At 46.3% G+C, this 13,269-nt stretch overlaps 1 protein-coding gene across 3 annotated transcripts in view; it reads left to right on the forward strand.

Annotated features, from left to right (window-relative positions):
* The window catches only part of LOC147103205 (calcipressin-3-like), a 165,848-nt gene that overhangs the window by 72,200 nt on the left and 80,379 nt on the right, over positions 1 to 13,269 (forward strand). The window lies entirely within an intron of this gene.

The raw sequence follows: 13,269 nt of genomic DNA on the forward strand, positions 1-13,269 counted from the left end.
TATTCAGACTTTCCACAGAGACCGTATCAAAGAAATTCCATGTTCCACTTCTCTACTTGTGAATCTCTAGACAGAGGTTAATGCAAAGAGGCTATGTTGAGATTACTGCTAACTTAATCTGCAGCATTTTATACAAGTGGCAAAAGTACATGTAAATAGTCAAGTTTCAGCAGATGAGTCGTCTCAATAAGAACTTTAAGTAAAGCCACTGGTGAACTCAGAATGAAAATACGACACTGGATTGGGTGCTGAGAAGTTGATTATAATTTTGTGCCTGCAGCCGTTTTACAAACTACCACATGGTTGTGTTTCCAACTACTTCCATTTCTACCTTTTCATTCAAGCTGTTGAAAATGAATATTTTCTTTTTACTGTGAATCATAAGTTATCACTTTTACTGTGAGTACTACTGACTGAGTCATTCAGCATGAATCATCACGGGCTGGTCTGCTTGCTGCAAGGAGTCAGATTTCTGTTCTCTATTCAGCATGGCAGAGAATTCGGAGCCAAGGAGAAACAGTGTGACTGATACTAGATTTCTGTATCACAGAGGGATAGTTGTGATGATTAGGTGCTAAATACAGCAGCTGTTGCAACGCGCTGATGCAGGAGACTCCACATATTATGTAATTGCCTCGTGACTAATTCACAGCAAGTAATCTTATTGTGAATAACTATTCAAGATAGTTCCTAGTACCTGTGGTATTAGTGCACTGAAAATCGTCCTACAGGAAAGGAAGACACTGGTTCTTCCACAACAATTTTCCAACATTGAGAGTTCCCAATCCCATTTGAGCTACCAAGGGGGGCTGGGGTGGGGTGTTGGGGTGGGGTGTTGGTGGGAGGCAGAGAATGTGCTTTCCTTTAGGCAAGGAGGGGATAATCAAAGAACATAGACATTTTGTCAAAAGTTAGGGAACCGATTGCCTGTTCATCTTGGCTGGTGAATGGCATGGGCTGGTATCTAAAGAGTGGTGATGTGTTACCACTCTCTCACCGTTACTTCTGGAGTCCCCAAGGATCTATCCTTGGCCCCCCTCCTATTTCTCATCTACATGCCGCCCCTCGGCGACATCATCCATAAACGGGTCAATTTCCACATGTACGCTGGTGACACCCAGCTCTACCTCACCACCACCTCTCTCAGCCCCTCCACTGTCTCTGATTTGTCCCACTGCTTGTCTGATCATCCAGTACTGGATGTCCAGAAATTTCCTCCAACTAAATATTGGGAAGACCGAAGCCATTGTCTTCGGTCCCCACCACAAACTCCGTTCCCTAGCCACTGACTCAATCCCTCTCCCTGTCAACTGTCTGAGGCTGAACCAGACCATTCACAACCTTGGTGTCATATTTGACACCGAGATGAGCTTCCAACCACATTTCCGCTCCATCACCAAGACTGCCTACATCCACCTCTGTAACATCGCCCGACTCCACCCCTGCCTCCGCTCATCTGCTGCTGAAACCCTCATCCATGCCTTTGTTACCTCCTAGACTAGACGTGACTATTCCAACGCACTCTTGGCCAGCCTCCCATCTTCCACCCTATATAAACGTGAGTTAGTACAAAACTCTGCTGCCCGTGTCCTAACTCGCACCAAGTCCTGTTCGCCCATCACCCCTGTGTTCGCTGACCTACACTGACTCCCGGTCTGGCAATGCCTCAATTTTAAAACTCTCCTCTTTGTTTTAAAACCCCTCCATAGCCTCGCCCCTCCCTACAAGCCTTCGAGACCTCTGCGCTCTTCCAATTCTGGCCTCTTGTGCATCCTTGATTTTAATTGCTTCATCATTGGTGGCCATGCCTTCAGCTGCCTAGGGCCTAAACTCTGGAATTCCCTCCCTCTGCCTCTCTCCCTCTCTCCTCCTTTTAAAGATGCTCCTTAAAACCTACCTCTTTGTCCAAGCTTTTGGTCATCTATCCTAATATCTCATTGTGTGGCTTGGTGTCAAATTTTTGTCTGATAATCACTCCTGTGAAGCGCTTGGGGACATTTTACTACATTAAATGCCCTATGTTGTTGCTGTTGTTGGAACACTAGCTCAATGTGCTACAAAATGATAGGTTGTGAATTTGCACTTGTGATTCCACTGCGTGCTAAATTCCCAGTCTGTTGTGTGCTGCAATGGAGAGTTGCTGAGTGGCGCTTTTCCATAGGGAAAGGGGAAGAATTACTCCAGCAGATTTTTTTGTGTGTATGTAGTTTATTTATATTGTATATTGTACATTTTTAATGCGTCGAATCGGATTGCTAAATTAGCACTAACCGTGCCAAATAATTGGGATGTTTTGTTCTGTTACCTTCTGTTCATTCAGCGTAAGGTTGAAATAGTCAAAGCTGATTTAATGTAGGACACTTTAATGTGAGAGATGAGAGTCTAATCTTAGTCTGTGCTTGAAGTCAGCTCAATGTTAAAAACATTAAGGGGGGCACCCCGAAAAAATTTGCGCCCCCGCAAGCGAAATTCACCAGTAGCGTCCCAAGAGGGAAGTGGGGCGCTCCTGGAAGTGCCCCGCCTCCCTCCTGGGGGCGCTGCGAGGGAATATTGTGGTGCTGCAGCATGTCGCGCCGTGGTACTGCAGGCCTTCTTCCCCTTCTTAAAGGGGAGGGGCCTTGCGCAGCGTGACCCAGGGCCCAGCTGGGCCACCGGGGATCGGAGTGCCGTCAAAAGAGCCCGGCACTCGAGGTACCAGGCTTATGGAGCACAACCGGCACTTCGCGGGGGAGGGGTGCTCAGGGGGACGGCAACGGAGGCAGGTGCTGGCAGGCGGCCAGCAACAAAAATGGCCGCCCGGCACCTCGCCTTTAATTAGCGCTGCCCCAGCCGCAGGTAGGCCCCCCTGACTCCGTCTGACATAGCGTCCGGCAGTAAGTCAGGGGGCGTTACCAAAGATCGCGGCCGGGGTGCTGCGCATGGCGATGACGTCATCGGCGCTAACGGTTATCTCCGCTGCTAACCTCCCGCTGAATTTCATGGGAGGCGTTGGCGGCGCCACACCCGGGCACTAACTGGAGGCGCAAAGCAACCGAATTTCTCCCCCTAAAACTCCTGTCTCTCTTCAACTGTCACCATTTAATTAAACTACGGTTTACTTAATTCTAAGTCTTTGGATACTTGGAAATCATGCTCCCTGCCTGCTGCTTGTAGTAAGAATCTTTCCACGTTTTCTGTTTGCGACACTGTAAACTTCAGTGGCAGCTAATATCTTCTGGTAAGCCATATCGTGAAGAAATGACACTGCAGCTTCCCCACCCCTTCTAATTTTCTCTTCTGCTGAAGGTTGTGTGACTCCTGCAGAAGGAATAACATCCCCCACCTTGTTGCGCAAAAAAAAAATCTTTGACCCACCTCCTTCCTCAGGAGATAGCTGAATAAAAAAGCTCAGTTTATTGACTGTTTTGTTTCTCCCGATATAGTTGGGCAACCATTTGTATTTACATGATTCACTCTTGAGATGTGGGTGTCACATTTATTGCTGTCCTTGAGCAGGTGTTTATGGGATAACTCCATAAACCGCTGCAGTTCGTATAGTGGAGGTGTTCCCACAATGCTGTTGGGTAGGGAGTTCCAGGATTTTGACCCAGTGACAATGAAGGAACGGCGATTAATGTCAAAGTCAAGATATTGTTACTTGGAGGGGAACTTGAAGGTTGTGATGTTCCCATGCTGGTCCTTGTTACCTTCTTGGTGATGGAGGTTGTGGGTTTAGGAGGTGCTGCTGAAGAAGCCTTGGCGAGTTGCTGCAGTGCTTCGTGTGACTAATACACACTGAAGCCATGATACACTGGTGGTGGAGTGGGTGGATGTTTAGGCGAGTTTGAGATGCCAATTAAGCAGACTAGCTGGTGTCAAGCTTCTTGAGTGCTTTTGCAGCTGCACCCATTCAGGCAAGTGGAGAGTCGTCCATCACATTCCTGATTTGTGCCTTGTAGGTGGTGCAGAGGCTGTGGGGAGTGAAAAGGTGAGCCACTCGCAGCAGAATACCCAGCCTCTGACCTCCTCTCGTAGCCATGGCACTTATGTGGCTGGTCAAGTTGTGTTTCTGGTCATTGGTGACCCCCAGAATGTTGATGATTGGAGACTCAGTGATGGTAATGCCATTAAATGTCTTGGGGAGGTGATCAAGCTCTTTCATTGCAGATAATCATTGCCTAGCACTTGAATGGCATAAATGCTACTTGCCACTTATCAGCCCAAGACTGAATGTTGTTCAGGTCTTGTTGCATGTGGGCATGGACTGTATCATTATCTGAGGAATAGTGAATCGAGATGAGCACTGTGAAATCGGCAGTGAACAGTCCCACTTCTGACATTATGATGAAGGGAAGGTCATTGATGAAGCAGCTGGTTGGGCCTAGCACACTTCACTGAGGAACTTCAGCGTGATATCCTGGGGCTGAGCTGATTGACCTCCCAACAACTACAACCATCTTCCTTTGTGCCAGGTGTGACTCGGCCATTGGAGAATTTTATCCTGATCCCCACTGACTTCAGTTTTACCCTGGCTCCTTGGTGCCACGTTTAGCCAAATGTACCTTGATGTCAAGGACAGTCACTCTCCCCTCCGCTCTGAAAGTCGGCTCTTGTACTCATGTTTGGACCAAGGCTGTAATGAGATCTGGAGCCGAGTGGTTCTGGAAGAACCCAAACTGAGCATGGTGAGCAAGTGCTCCTTCATAGCACTGTTGATGACTCCTTCGATTACTTTGCTGCTGATTGGGAGTAGGCTGATGGGGCGGTAATTGACCAGGGTGGATTTGTCCTACTTTTTGCAAACAGGACATACCTGGGCAATTTTCCACGTTATCTGGTAGATGCCTATGCTGCAGCTGTGCTTTAACAGCTTGGCTAGGGGTTCGGCTAGTTCTGAAGATGGTTGCTAATGCTTACGCCTTTTGCACTCGCGTACTAGACTCTGCCACTGTTAAGGATGGGGATGTTTGTGGGGTTTCCTCTTCCCATTAGTTGCCTAATTCTCCACCACCATTCATGACTGGATGTGGCAGAGCTTTGACCTGATCTGTTGCTTGTGAGATCGCTTAGCTTTGTCTACAGCATGCTGCCTTTGCTGTTTAGCATGCATGCAGTCTTGTTTTGTAGCTTCGCCAAGTTGACATCTCATTTTCAGGTATGCTTGATGCTGTTCCTTGGCTTGGCCTTCTACATTCCTCATTGAACCAGGGTTGATCATCTGGCTTGATGGTGATGGAGGAGTGAGGGATAAGAGGTTCACGAGGTTACAGATTGTGATGGAAAATAATCCTGCTGTGCCTTATTTTGAGCTGCTAGATCTGTTCTTAATCTCTCCCATTTAGCACAGTGGTAGTGCCAAATTACACGATGGAGGGTGTCCTCGGTGTGAAGACAGGACTTGGTCACCGCAAGGACTGGTGCAGTAGTCACTCCTACCACTGCTATCCTGGACAGACACATCTGCAACAGGTAGATTGGTGAAGACAAGATAAACCAGTTTATTCCCTTGTTATGATTCTCTCATCACCTGACTCGAGCCCAGTCTGACACCTATGTCCTTCGGGATTTTACCAGTTCAGTCACTGGTGGTACTACCGAACCATTCGGTGAAGTCCCCCACCGAGTTTATTCTGTTCCCTTGCTCCATCCGTGCTTTCCAAACTGGTGTTCAGCATGGAGAAGTATTGATTCATCAACTGAGAGAGGGTGATAGGTGGTAATCAGGCGGTTTCCTTGTCCATGTTTGACCTGGATCTGGAATCAATGTTGAGGATCCCCAGGACCACTCCCACTTGACTGTATACCACTGAGCCCCTACCTCTGGTGGGTCTGTCCTGCTGGTGGAATGGGACATACCCAGGGACAATGATGGAGGGGTCTGGGGCGCTGGCTGATTGGTATGATGTGATTCTGTCAGGTTGTTGCTTGACTAGTCTGTGGGACAGCTCTCCCAACTTTGGCACCAGTCCCCACATCTTAATGAGGAGGACTGGGCTGGGTGTGCCTTCCTCATGTCCTAGGTCGCAGTTGAATGGTCCGTCCAAGTTCATTCTTGTTGCTCTTTGTAATGCTTTGATACAGTGAGCAGCTTAATTTATGGGTCTGCAGTCACATATAGGCCATTTTATTGCCTAAGGTTTTTAAAAAACTATATTTAAATTCCCAAACCGCAATGGTGGGATTTGAATTTATGTTCTGAGTTATTCATCCAGGCTTCTGGATGACTAATCTAGTTACATCACCATTATGCTACCATGCCCACTTCATTGCTACCCTGGCTGAGATTAGAATATTTGAATATAAAAATATGAATATAAAAAGCTAGAAAGTTATACAAAAGCTTTATAATGTACTGCTCAGACCCTGCTTGGACTACAGTGTACAATTCTGGTCACCATAACCACAATACACATATGCATGCATTGCAGAGGGTTTAGGGAAGAGCAACAAGACTGATGCCAAGTGTAGAGGATGAGCTTTTTAGAATTATTCATAGAAACTCAAGCTGCACAATCTATCTGGTAAATAAGTTGAATCATTTACTAGTATAAAGTCACATTAGCGAGCACTAAGCTTCCATGCAAATCTTGAATGCTTAGTGCTTTTTCTCCCCCCTCCCCACCCCCCCCCCCACCCCACCAATTTGCTTTCTAATTCCGTCCCTTCACCCCCTCCTCGAGCTTGTCTCCTTACTGGAATACGGTTGCCTTATCTTCGTGGTGAAGGAGCCATGCTGCTTATAGACAACTTTTTCCACTGGCACCCTGTGACTACAGTATGCACCATCTACAGGATTCAATGCAGCAACTCACCAAGTTTACTTTGACAGTGCCTTCCAGCCCTGCAGCTGATACTATCGTGAAAGACGAGAGTGGAAATATCGTAGGAACATTATGACCTCCATGTTCTGCTTTAAGTCACGCACTATCCTGAATTGGATGTACATCACGTTTCCTTGATTGTACCAAAACCCTGGAATCCCCTACCTAAACTCCATCTTGGGAGTACTGTCAGCACAAGGACTGCAGCGGCTCAAGCCTTCTCAATAGCACCGAGAGATGAGCAGAAATGTGGCCTTGCCGGTGTCGGATGCTCATAAACTGAAGTAAAGTTTGCTTTGGTTATACTGTTCTTATACCAGCTACCACTTCTGGTACAGTGTAAATGGACTGCCCGTTCACAATGCTATCATAGTGGGAAAGTGGAGCTCTGTGCAAACATACTTGCAGCACTCCAGCTACTTATGAAATTTATAACTAGAACATACAGAAATATCAGACCGGAAAAGACCAACTGGCCCATCTAGCCTCTCCCATACAATCATGGTGCTTCGTGCATCCACGATACAAACACTCCCTACCCACCCGGAGCTGCGTAATTGTCTGGAAGAGGTGAAAAACCAAGACCATTTAGGAGCAAAATATCTGGAAAATTCCTCTCTGACCCATATATGCAATCAGGAGTCTAGGAGACCACATTGACCTGACTTGTATTACATGTACCTACCTCTTGTACAACATCATCTCTGCCACAGCCAAAACAGATTCCATTTTCTCCTATAGCCATTCAGCAAATCAGCGTTCAGCTTATTTTCCATTTACATCCAACATCGGTTGTGTCCCCACCCAGTCGGGTTGACCAATTAGTCTGTTTCAAGTCTCCTGCCATTTTATTAAAGTTAGCCCTTTTATAACCCAGAATTAACTGTACATTCTCAATGCATTTGGTTTTACTAGCCAATTGAAACTTAATATTATAGCCACTATTAGCTCAGGCTCCACCATTTGGAGGTCTCGACCTCGGGATATCCCAAAGCGCTTTAGTCAGTGAAGTACTTTTGAAGTGTAGTCACTGTTGGATTGCAACCAGTTGTACACAGCAAGGTCCCACCACTTGGAGGCCTGATACCAAGTTAGGCTCGCTACTGAACACTAGATCTGGTATATAATTACTCCTGGTTTCCCCATTGACATGTTGAGTTAGATAACAATCTTTTATAATTAAAAAAAATCTTTCAGCTGCACTGCCCAGCACATCAGATGGTATACCATTGTGCAACTGAATTACTAGGAATTAAGTCTCCCCGCAAACTGAAATCACATGATTCAGAAGCTTTAGTCATTTCTTTCTATAGTAACATAAAACTCAAAAAGACAATTGCTTTTCTGTCATTAAGGCAGTTCAGCAGGCTCCTGAATTCTTTTAAGCCTTAATACTGAAGTGTGGCTTCACACTGATTCAGTTATACTGCAGACTAATACAACTTTAACAAGGCTATACTAAATTTAAACTGCGTGTATTGCATTGGTGCAATGTGAAAACTGAAGAAAGTACAGTATAACAAACAGCAGTTCACTTCAAACTGAACCTGGCCATAGTTTTAGAAACTTCCTCAGAGTCCTATTCATTTTTTTTTTTAGTTTTCATTCAATAAATATGTACCAAAATTGTAGTTTTTTTTTTAAACACAAACACTACACAGTTTTTGACATTGCCTCTAGCACCTTAACTTCCAGCAAGAGTATTGGGTTGATCGGTGCAAACTGGAATTCAGAGTAAAAGAAAGACTTCCATTTATTCAGCGCCTTTCACAACCTCAGGATGTCCCAAAGCGTTTTAGTCAATGAAGTACTTTTGAAGTAACAACAGAAAACGCTGGAAAAACTCAGCAGGCCAGGCAACATCCGTGGAGAGAGAAACAGAGTTAACGTTTCAGGTCGAAACCCTTCGTCAGAACTGAGAAAAAAGCAGGAAATGAAACAGATTAAAAAGCAAGTTTGGGGGCTGGGAAATGGGGGAGGGGATGAAAGAACAAAAGGGAAGGTCTGTGAGAGGTGAAGAGACATTAAGAGATATTCAAGGCGAGACGAGATGGTAATAGGACAGGTAAAGAAACAAAGGATGGCTCTAGATGAAGTGTGAAATACGCTGGCAGAATGAGAGACAGCTGCCATGTGGGAGAGAAAAAAAGGAAAAGGCACAAACTTTTGAAGTGGAGTCACTGTTGTAATGTAGGAAACACAGCAACCAATTGTACACAGCAAGGTCCCACAAACAGGAATGTGATAATGACTGTTTTGTTATGTTGACTGAGGGATAAATATTGGCCAGGACACTGGGGATAACTCCCCTGCTCCTCTTCAACATAGTGCCATGGGATCTTATACGTCCATCTGATAGAGGAGATGGGGCCTCGGTTTAACATCTCATCCAAAAGACGGCACGTCTGATCATGCTGCACTAGAGGGTCAGCCTATATCTTTCTGCTCTAGTCTCTGGAGTGGGACTTGAACCCACAACCTTCTGACTCGGAGACGAGAGTGCTACCAACTGAGCCACAGCTGACACTTCGGACGGAATTTTCCCCTATTAAAAAAAAAAAAAAAAAAAAACGGGTGGGTTTGGAGCGTGGGGACAGATGGTGTTAAAAATGGGATTCCCGCCTCCAACCCGCCCACTTCCGGTTTTGCCAGAGGTGGGACGGAGGGCGACCAACCAACCCGCTCCCAGGGGGCATTGCCTCAATTTAAATATTATAATGAGGCTGGAAGCTTATTTTTCCCCGTCCATTTTGTATTTAACTGCCTGTGGACGGGTTTCACACAATTCGTGAAACCCGGCAGTTAAACAAAGGTGGGGATTGCTACATCCAGGAGGTAGGTGGCTTTATACCTACCTTCAGGGTCCCTACCTAAATCCTCCACCTCCTCCCCATCCCCCCCCCCCGCCAAAGATGATGATGAGGCTGGCCCCGTTCCACTCTGCCTGCCCCCCTGCCCCAAATTATCCCTGACCCCTGCCAATCCTCTCGTGCCCCTCCTGCCAATCCTCTCGTGCGCCCCCGAACCCTGACCCCTGCCGATCTTTTTTCTCCCCCACAGATCTCCGACTCCTGCCTATCCCCAACCGATTGCAAAGCTCCTTGTGGTAGCAAGTACCATATTCTAACCACTCTGTGTAAAGAAGCTTCTCCTGAATTACCTTTTGGATTTATGAGTGACTAACTTATATTTATTATCCCTAATTCTAGTCTCACCCGCAAGTGGAAACATAAACTAATTTAAGCACAGTAATACAGCTAGAAATCATTACCTTTATAACCCTACCAGCCATTGATGATAAATGACCTTCATCAACTTTGTAACCATTAACAGCCATTGATGAGCAGTGGCCTTGATCAACAAATGGACAGTTTTGCTATAGGCACATGAACGTTATTGATTGGGTAGTTTAAAAGAATGATTTATATGGCCTGCTGTATTTCTTAACCCTTTTATAACTCTTGGCTTTACCAAGAATCTAGACCAGATGGGAGCTACCAGATTAGTACAAATAATTCAATATTGAAGAATTTGCTTTCCCTCTGTCTTGGGAAGATGAAATTTGAAATTAGCTAATACAATAATTTAGATAATCAGGATTGGCTAATATTTGGATTGATTGACTAATAATCCAGAAAGCCAAAACTGGCGGGCATTTGCATCAGACATTTCTAATCATTCTGTTGACTGTCATAATATTTGTACAAGGTAAGAAGATAACCTTTTACTGTAGTTAGATTTGGGCTGGGGGTGGGCGGGGCGGAAAAGAGTCGGTGGGGGCAGTGGTAAGCCGCAGTCTCGGGGCAGGCTGTAGATCAGGGCTGGAGGATGGGGCGGGGGGGGGGGGGAGGTCGCCAGCCGCGGCAGCAGCAGGAGAGATGCTGCGATGGGCAGAAGGGAGGCTGATGGCTTCCTTGAGGGGCCGGGGAGAGAACTCCTGCTCCTTCCAGCCCACAAGGCGTGCTATAAAAAGAACACCTTCTGGAACCAGCAGCTCCCTTTAGCTGCCTAGTGGGCAGTAGCTAAATGTAAATCAGACTCCCAAATGCACTATTGCAGCCTGATTAAAAACGGCAGCGGGTACTTGCGCAGCAGGTTGGGGATGCGTTCCCCATTTTTTTTTTTTTAGGGTTTACCTGCCCCTGATCTCTTCCTGCCCATCGTTTAGGGGGGTGTTAATATCGAGGCCTTGTAGTCTGAATGTTTTGTATGTCTGTAAGTTGTCTATTGTGTTCTCATAGTCTAGAAAATAAACAACATTGGAATATTCAATCCGACTGCTCTGAAAAGGCTTGCTAATAATCTGACTCCAATGTGTTCAACAGTTCCTCTGGGTCCAAAAATTATAATGTTTTTAATTGTTATATGAGGTATAATGTGGGACATTTGATCTTAAGAAGCTCGTTTAAGGTTTTAGTCAAGAAATATTGAACTAGATTGGAATTTGGTGCTCCAGAACTGATTTTGAATATATTTTATGTTGTACTTGATGGAAGTGGTTTTTGCATGACCCATCATTGGATTTAAAACAAAACAGGGGAAAAAAATTATCCAAGTTGCTCTAAAGTGGGCTCTGTTCTAGTTTGTGGAGAGATAACGGAAACATCTATCTGAGTTTAAACATCTTTTTGTTGATGAGAATACATGAGAATACCTTCTGTAAAGTGTGTTTCTTGGAGTTAAATGCATATAAAATAAATGTACAATTTTAAAGGGGGTGCAGGAACAGAGAGACCTGGGGATGTATGTACACAAATCTTTGAAGGTAGCAGGACAAATTGATAACACAGTTACAAAAGCATATGGGATCCTGGGCTTTATAAATAAGAGGCATAGGCCTAGAAATTCAGTTGGCTGCGCCACCCATTAGCACCTTAAGAGGGCGCTAAGTGGGTCGCAAGCCACTGGCCACGCCTCCTGCTAAATTCAGTGGGACGCTAGTGGTGGCGCTAGCCGTTAGCGTTGCGCCGCTACCGATTATGTCATCGGTGTGCGCAGCGCCCTGCTGACGCCCCAGCCGCGATATTTAGAAGCGCCTCCTGATTTAACGCCGGACGCTATGTGCGACTGGTTCAGGGGGGGCCTACCTGCGGCGGTGGAGGTGCAAATTAAAGGAGGTGCGGGGCGGCCATTTTTGTTGCTGGCCACCTGCCAGCACACCTCTGCGCTGCCGTCCCCGGCCTCCTGAACCCCCCCCCCCCGCGGAGTGCTGGCTGCGTTCCAAGAGCCGGCACTTCTCCTCGGTGTCGGGCTCTTTTGCTGGCACTTGCGATCCTCGGGGGCCCAGCTGGGCCCCAGATCGCGCTGAACAAGGCCCCTCCCCTTTAAGTAGGGGAGGAAGGCCTGCAGTACCGCAGCGCACGCTGCGGCATGTTGCGCCACGATATTCAGTTGCAGCGCCCGAAGAGGGATGCAGGGCGCCTCCAGTAGTGCCGCGCTTCCCTTTGGGGCGCTCCAACTGAATTTCCGGCGGGCGGCCGCGAATGCTTCCGGGGCGCTACTTTTAGCGCCCTGGCGAGGCTGGCGCCCCAAACGGGGCACTACTGAATTTCTAGGCCATAGAGTACAAAAGCAAGGGAGATATGTTAAACCTTTATAAATCACTGGTTAAGCCTCGGCTGGAGTATTGTGTCCAATTCTGGGCATCACACTTTAGGAAGGATGTCAAGGCCTTGGAGAGGGTGCAGAGGAGATTTACTAGAATGGTACCAGCGATCAGGGACTTCAGCTATATGGAAAAAAGAGAAGCTACGTTCCACTAGGTGGGAAAGTAACCTATGAGGAGGATGCAAAGAGGCTGCAAAGGGATATGGTTAAATGATTGGGCAAGAAGGTGGTAGATGGCGTATAATGTGGGGAAGTGTGAAATTATCCACTTTGATAGGAAGAATGGAAAAGCAGAATATTTTTTAAAAGATGAGAGACTAGTAAATGTTGGTATTCAGAGGGATTGGGTGTCCTTGTACATAAATTACAAAAAGATAACATGCAAGTACAGCAAGCAGTTAGGAAGGCAAATGGTATGTTAGCCTTTATTGCAAGATGGTTAGAGTACAAGAGTAAGGAAGTCTTGCTGCAATCATATAGGACTTTGGTGAGACCACACCTGGAATACTGTACAGTTTTGGTCTCCTTACCTAAGGAAGGATATACTTGCCTTAGAGAGAGTGCAACGAAGGTTCACTAGATTGATTCCTGGGATGAGAGAGCTGTCCTATGAGGAGAGATCGAGTAGAATGGGCCTATATTCTCTGGAGTTTGGAAGACTGAGGTGATCTCACTAAAACGTATAAAATTCTTAGAGGACTTGACAGGGTAGATGCTGAGAGGCTGTTTCCCCTGACTGGAGAGTCTAGAACTAGGGGGCATAGTCTCGGGAGAAGTGGTCGGCCATTTAGGACTGAGATGAGGAGAAATTTCTTCACTGAGGGCTGAGAATCTTTGGTATTCTCTACGCCAGAGGGCTATG

The sequence above is a fragment of the Somniosus microcephalus genome, chromosome 20, assembly GCF_052327205.1.
Source record: "Somniosus microcephalus isolate GS21.2 chromosome 20, FLI_Smic_1.0, whole genome shotgun sequence".
NCBI lineage: Eukaryota > Metazoa > Chordata > Chondrichthyes > Squaliformes > Somniosidae > Somniosus > Somniosus microcephalus.